The following is a 7,160-nucleotide window of genomic DNA, read 5'->3' as shown; positions in this document are numbered from 1 at the left end:
ATAAGGGGATGGCAAGGTAGGCATCAGTATTGACTAATATGAAGGCGAGATGCAGCCAACTATGGCAGAGCCAGGCACATTATAGACATTTAAAACCTATGACAACAAAACACCCATTTCAGCTGCACTTGCCAGGGGATTGTTAAAATCAGGCAGACCAAAATGCATCATTTCAATCTGTAATGCATAACTACCAATAATCTGCCCTCAATAAGACCTGTGTTTCTAGAGGGCATTTCATCCACATGCCTCAGTCCACCAATTGGGACTGGCTTGAAGCAGGTGAGTTTTGTGGCCTGTGATATTAAAGATGCAGAACCCGTGGCCCAGAAAGGCAAGTGACTTGGTACATTATAGCACTGATAGTCTGTAGCCTTGAACTGAATAAAAATCATGAGTTCTGCAGCCAGGCATAGTAGCTAAACAGCAGGAAATCAAATCCAGGCTCTCCTAATATAAATATAGAAACATTCAATAGTATATATCCCTTTCTTTCTCTCTTACTCCAGCTCTCCTGTTCCAATAGATGGACAAACTCACTTGAATATGATAATCAAGCATGAAGACCACAGGCTATTTTTGTGTGATGAGTGCTGCTGCTTTGTAATACAACTGTGTGACGTATCCTCCTTGCAGTTCACAACACAACTACGATCTCTGCTTGTCAGAGTCTATCACATTTGCTCCTGTTGATCTAGGCAGATAAAAGATCTTTTTTAAATAGATATATGCTATTGCTTACCTTATCCAATTTGCTTCCCTTCCACCCCTCAGAGGAGAGAGGCATGCAGGTGCCTTTGGTTTCCAAATAGCCTTTCTTCTTTCATCAGGTGGAAAATTCAAAGCATGGCTCTATTTGTCCTTATTGTTGTTTTAGGGCAGAGGTTCTTCCAGGCACTAACTTCATTCCCTCTGCAGGTAACCAAGTCACGTCCTGCTGCAACTTGCCAAACTAGTTTTTTTTAAGCAGGCTGGATGCTTTTTAGAGGAAAAGCTTGGGGCTGTCCATAGGGCAAGCTTAATTATTAACATAAGCTACTTGCTATTAACTGCTTTGTTCCAAGTCTTTTATTAATGACCCCGGAGAGGGCAGCGGGGAAAGCAACTTGGAGTGTTTCTCTTTTTGGGAGCAGCCCCTTGCATGGCAATAGGCACCTGAAGACAATTGATCCAGATTTCTTTTAGTTTACTTTCTGGGTCTTCTCTATAAAACATAAGCAACAGATCGATTCCCCAGAACGCTCATCAGTTGTGTTGAAATAGTTTTAAGAACAAAACCCACCAACCAAGAATTTTGCAAACCCATAAGCTCAGCCCAGTGTTTCCAGACGTGTTCAAAGTATCCCTAAGTTTGCCAAATGTTTTAGCCAAGCTTCAAGAAAGGCTGAGGCGGCATCTACAATTTCAGGAGGAAGTCACGTGAAATTTGGTGGGTTCCCCTGGCTGCCCTAGGAAATCATAGCCATTTCCACCAAGATGGACTCAGCGTGAAGACCAGCTCCCCATGGTGGTACAAAGTTATCTACACCAGGGTCGCCAATCTACAGCCAACAGGTTAGATCCAGCCCAAAGAGCCTTTTGATCCAGCCCGCAGCTTGGGGCTTCGGTGCAGCTGGATGGTGGGGGAGCTTTGGCAGCAGATGGTTTCCCCGTGGTGGCAGTGGGAAACATAACAGTGGCAGATATAGGGAAAAGTGGCAGCAGCTGGCCACCCACCAGCCTGCCTCGGACCCAAACTGGGTCAACCCAACCTTGACATACACAAACTAAAATCAAAAAATGAGGTCATGGGAAAATCTCTCTCTCTGTGGTTCACAAAGCAAGGAGGCTCTGTAAAATCTGAACAGCTCAATATAAGCGTATTACAACCCCCCTCAAAGACCTAGCTCAAAAATGATGTTTTCTGGAACTGTAGGGTAGAGGATACAGCCCGCAGGCTGCATCCAGCCTGCAGCCGGACTCCATTGGGCTGCATGGGCTACCAATGGGCTGGGGATTTGTGGGCATGGCCAGCAGTGGGTGTGAACTGCTGTGGCATCTGTGTCCAGGTAGACATGGCTGTCAGCAGCTGGGGTGCAACCTGGGGCTATATAACACAGCCTTCACTTGTGCTGCAGCAGCTTGGTCCATCTCCACTTGCCCCACTCTCTGCCACCAGCATGGCTGCTACCAAAGTAGCTACTACCACTGCACAAATAGCTTCAGTAACCATCACTCCTGCCCTGTGCCCCAAGCCAGGTCTGACCCGCAAGGAGCCCCTTGGTCCAGATTTGACCGAGGGCACAAAGGGAGTTTGACACCCCTTGTGTAGGGGAAGAAGGGCAAAGAATAAATCATTCTAGATATCCATCCCTTTAAATTATCTCCCCCGTGGCATCTACTTTCTGCCACAGAGACAAGCTACAGGTCTAGATGGACCTGAGAACTGATCCAGTATAGCAATTCCTAAGCCATTATGATTTCAAATGCCTAATACACATTTTGAAAGTATCTTCAGGTCTCAAGGACGCTGAAACAAAAATCCTGGCTCAAAAATCCCAGCATTTAGGCTATGTGAAAGGCAGCAACAACATGTCAGGCACCCATGGTCGATTGATGTGCATACACACTGAGCTTTTCTTTACAGTAGACCTCCAGGTACATATAATATACTCATTGGTCTCTATTTTTCTTGGCTGCCTCTGCTAGAGATAATCAGATCTGCTTACACACATGGGATGATGCTGGTCATTTATGACCAAGGACCAAAGTCACAAACAGCCTCTCGGCTTTGTCTTAGTATCTTCCAGGCATCCATCAGATTCAGGAGGGGAAGCTGAGAATCCAGGTCAAATATCCAAGTTTTCCTTGGGGTGAATGGGGCGAATCAGTTAAGAACAGGATTCACAACAACCACTGTGCTCTGCTGAAGCTTTCCAAATTCCCAGGGAAACCCTTATAGGCCTGTAATAACCAAGATCAAATGTCCCCTTATTCCTAAATATTGCACTTCATGTTACATTTGCTATCCTCCAGTTGCATGGTACCACTGCAACTAGATAGATCCATCGTAAACACTTGCTACCAGCCCAGAGGTCCCAGGTGCTGACATGAAGATTATCTGTTGTCTTCTTATTGGAGTTCATTAAACTCCTTGAGTTGTGCTTTCACCTTGGTTGTAGCAATTTATATTCCCATGCTCTTGTTACTACCACCCTTCTTGTTCTCGCTCCCATGACCAATACCATTGTCCTAGGTGAAAGCTGTGGCAATGCATCCATTTAGCTTTTGGGTCAGACCTAGCTCGTTCTTAGTCTCTGCCCAATCCTCGCTGCAGAGGGCGACTTCCTCTCCTTATGCTCCTTGATTTAGATGAAGAACTTGTCCTGTTGCTTGAATACCATTTCCAAGGTGCAACTCAGCTTGACTTTTAGCTAGTCTCACTTTTTTCTTCTTCTCAGAGATACTGCCTGCTTTGCTGAGTGGTCCCTCTCTCCATTTCTGGGAGGGTCATGGCTAGTCCTAAACCTTGGAGGTGGTGCCACATTCAGCCAGGTCTGCACCTTGTTCCTATAAGTTTTTCCCCTTACTAAGGAAACCAATTCCAGCTAGTTTTAGTACCTCTGACTCGAAGAAATGTCAGGGCTCCTCCACATTCAACTCCCTAAGCTCCTCCAACCAGGGGACTGCTAATGATTTTTTATCAAAATTTGCCCTTTTGAAACCAAGTATCTTATTCACAGATTTACTTCTGCTTAGCAAGGGGTCTCATAAATGGGTGTAGACTCAAGCCTATACAGTGAGGGACCACCAGCTAAAGCAAAGTTAGTGCAACATCTCCCAGAGGAAGGGGCCTTTTTAAGAAAAGTAAAAACTTACCATCTACTAGCTGTAATAGTTCAGATTCAGATTTCCACTATGGTAACATAGAAAGCATATGCTATTGCATTAAGTAGTTATACATTCTCCAAAGAGTAAATTAATTTGGAGTTAAGATCTGATTTTGCACGGGACTCAGTGGGCATTAAGGCTTTTTCAATTATGGGGCAGAATAAAATCCACCCCTACATCCCAAACTGGTGTTGGATCTTGGAATAAACAGTATTGAACTACTCTTTACTGCTACCATTATTACCATCTTGACCCTTTACTACTACCATTTTACTACCTCACTACTACCATTATTCCTACCTTTTACCATTATTGAACTTTTAAAAAAATCCTTAAAAATTACAGGTGAACTGCAGCCATTTAGTCACTAGGTGGCAGAACCGGGCCACAGATGAACTGTCCTGAAGTTGAAAAAGTGAGGATTAAAAATAGAAAGGGATTCAAAATGAAAGATAAACCACGCTGCAGGACATCTGTGGGGTGGTTCTTTTAATGTCCCTTCAACAATAACTCCTGCTAATTGTGGCACCTGGAAATGCCACCATCCAGAAGCCACAGCTAAGCTGCAGGGCAGAAAAGGCATCAGTTCTTCCACTTAATTAACCAAGTTATTTGGGCATAGTTGCTTCATCTTCGTGTTTCCTGGCTATACAAAAAAGCAGTTACCAATTGTCCTTCTCTACAAAGCTTTATTGGATACTTGCAGGGCAGGTGCAGAGAAGGTGCATCAACGCCAGGTAATGAAGACTCCAGCATCCCTGCGACGTAAAGGATGTGTACTGCACAGGCACTTATCCTCTCTTCCTCCGTGGACACCTCTAGAGGGGAATGAAGCACTTGTTCAGCAGCGCATGGCAATGCCGCACGTGGCAGCTGAGGATAAGGGGGATCTCGCACGGCTTTGAGATTTTGTCTGTAACCATCCTGGAAACACCCCCACACACACACTCATGCATGCACCGATGCACACCTGCTTCTGTATGCAATCACCGCCCTTGCCCAGGGAGATAAGGCAGCTGCATGAGGCAATGAAGGCAGTGGAAAGGTTTAATCTGCGCACGCATTTCTGCTTAGGGAGCATCCTGAACACACCAGGGTCTTCCCTACCCTGTGTCCTGGTGCTTCCACCAGAAATGCTGAAACAAGGATGAGCCAAGTGTAAAGTTAGCACTAAAGCAGAGCAGCTCCTCACTCACAAGCAGGCTGCAGAGTAGAAATGGCCCCCAAGAAGGTGATGGAGCAGAACAACCCTACCACAATGAGCGATCTGGTCCTACATTTCCTTGCAGATGTCTCTGTTTAGCCCGAATTCAGTCCAAACAGCAGATCTTTTGGGGAACAGGACATTCCTGCTCCGTCCTTTGCTCCTGGGTCTTATCTCAAATGCTAATAACCTCTCACTGCTGTTATTCTGCAGTGCCTGTCATCTCAAACGAGTCCCCAGGTGAATTATAAACTGCACATATACAGCTACTACTCGGGTAGGTGGGCAGCAGCCAGCCTCCCAGCCGGTATGCCACATCGAGGTGCGTTATGGACACCAGGGAATGAACCGGAGACCTCTGCATGAACCTATACTGCTGCTAAAAGATGCTCTTTGGTAGGTCCACAAGCCCCTCTCTGGTCCAGCCACTAGCACAGGAGAGATGTGGACCTGGGCAAGATGATTCCTATGTAGAGCTGCCAACTCATTGCACTCTGCACAGCTGCCACATTTGGGTTGCAGGAGGTAACATTGAGTTTTATTCCCCTGGGAGGCTCCGGCAGCAGCTCCCCTCACATCCCAGGATCCTTTTATGCCCAAGTCTGCAAAGCCTCTCATCATGGCTAGGACTCAGTGGCTCTGGAGCACATACCTCTGGGGAGACAGTGCTGCATTTCAGGGTCTGAGGTTCTCAGCCCTCCAAAGTGAGACCCTCTCCCTTTTGCTCCTGTGCCCTCTTTCCACCTCTCTGAGGGTCTCCTGCGCTGAGTGAGGGTGAGCCTGGGCTTTTAACAAAGAGAAGGCAACAGGCCTGGGTGGCCAGTGGGGTGCCAAACCCAAGGGGCTTTTGGTCAGTGGAGGGAGGAGGGTTAAGGCAGGCAGGCTGCATTGAGAAGGGAAGTCTGGTTTCCCAAGCGCTTCCCTGTCTGGATGGGCTGCAGCCCTGGGGGAGGTGGGCTCTGAATCCCATCCCTGCCGTCCCATGGGCAGAAGGCAGTGGCTTTCTCACCTGCCTTGCTGGGGCAGGTGCCTCCACACTGCTGCCCTGCCCTTATGAGCTGGGGAGTGCACAGGACAGGCTCCATGTGCCAGACACACTAGGTTTGGTTTAGGGACAGGATGTTGAGTACCTATGGGCCAACCAAGGGTACTCTTCTTGACTTTTCCTCCCTCGCCTCAAATCATGGCCATCAGAGCCCCGCACAGGGGAGGTGGTTGGGGACACATCCTCAGGGTCCCCCCAGTGAATGCGGCATTGGGTTTGCTGAGCCTGCCTTGGTCTAGGGCATGCAGGTCCCCGAGGCTGCCAGGCTGCTCAGTGTGAAGCCCACCTCTGGTCCAGCCATTAGCAAAGGGCACATGTGAACCTGGGCGAGATGATTCCCATCGCTATTCGGGTCCCCTGGGGTGTTCTTCCTATCCATGCTCCAGCCAAAAGGGGTGATTCACAGGGGAGCCGAGCCATGAATCCACCTGCCCAAGTGCCACCCCACAGTAGCAAGAGCCGGGTCCCAAACACAGCTGCCACCAAACAGCACGGCTCACTGTCCCCTTGAATCGTGTAGGGCGGCAGCTCCCAAACTCTGACACCAATTTAAAACAATAAGACCTTAAGTACCACCAGCAATTTTTTCAGTTCAGCCTTAAGTCCCCCCAGCAAACTGTTGTCCTATAAAGGAATTATAATAAATCTGTTCATGTGGACCACTGGCAGGTTGTCTGAGTACCCCTGGTGGTACCTAAACCACAGATTGGGAACCTCTGACATTGGTGATGCATAGGGGGTGCACGTGGGTGCACATGTACCCCCTGAGATTGGCCATGCACCCCCTGGAAGTGCCAGCCGCAAAACCGAAGACCTCCCCGGTTGGTGATCGCCGCTGGGGGATGCCCCCCAGGCTGGTAATCAGCCACTGAGGGACCCCCCACTCCCATCGGATATCTAGACTCAGGAGACACCAGTCGCCCATGATTTAGGGGATCCCATTCTCTTGCCCTTGGACCTGGCTTCCTCAGGCAAATGGGCTGAGTGAGACTCCCATTCCCTATGAGTGAGGGACTAGGGGGAAAGAGGGTGGGAAAGAGA

The 7,160-nt window shown here is 48.2% G+C and overlaps 1 protein-coding gene across 13 annotated transcripts in view; it reads right to left on the bottom strand.

The window, feature by feature from the left end:
- The window catches only part of PKHD1 (polycystic kidney and hepatic disease 1 (autosomal recessive)), a 484,191-nt gene extending 483,245 nt beyond the window's left edge, over positions 1 to 946 (bottom strand). For 12 of the 13 annotated variants that reach the window (XM_019520930.1, XM_019520934.1, XM_019520940.1 and 9 more), the window contains exon 1: positions 743 to 946. The gene's annotated coding sequence lies outside the window, so the exon portion shown is untranslated. Of the gene's footprint in view, positions 1 to 540; positions 691 to 742 lie in introns of those variants that run through there. The other variant, XM_019520932.1, reaches the window with a different exon arrangement.
- Between the last annotated feature and the right edge of the window lie 6,214 nt (positions 947 to 7,160).

This window comes from Gavialis gangeticus, unplaced genomic scaffold (assembly GCF_001723915.1).
Source record: "Gavialis gangeticus isolate Ggan-Ray unplaced genomic scaffold, GavGan_comp1, whole genome shotgun sequence".
NCBI lineage: Eukaryota > Metazoa > Chordata > Crocodylia > Gavialidae > Gavialis > Gavialis gangeticus.
The sequence above is the reverse complement of the archived record's forward strand: the minus strand, read 5'-3'. Positions and strand labels throughout refer to the sequence as shown.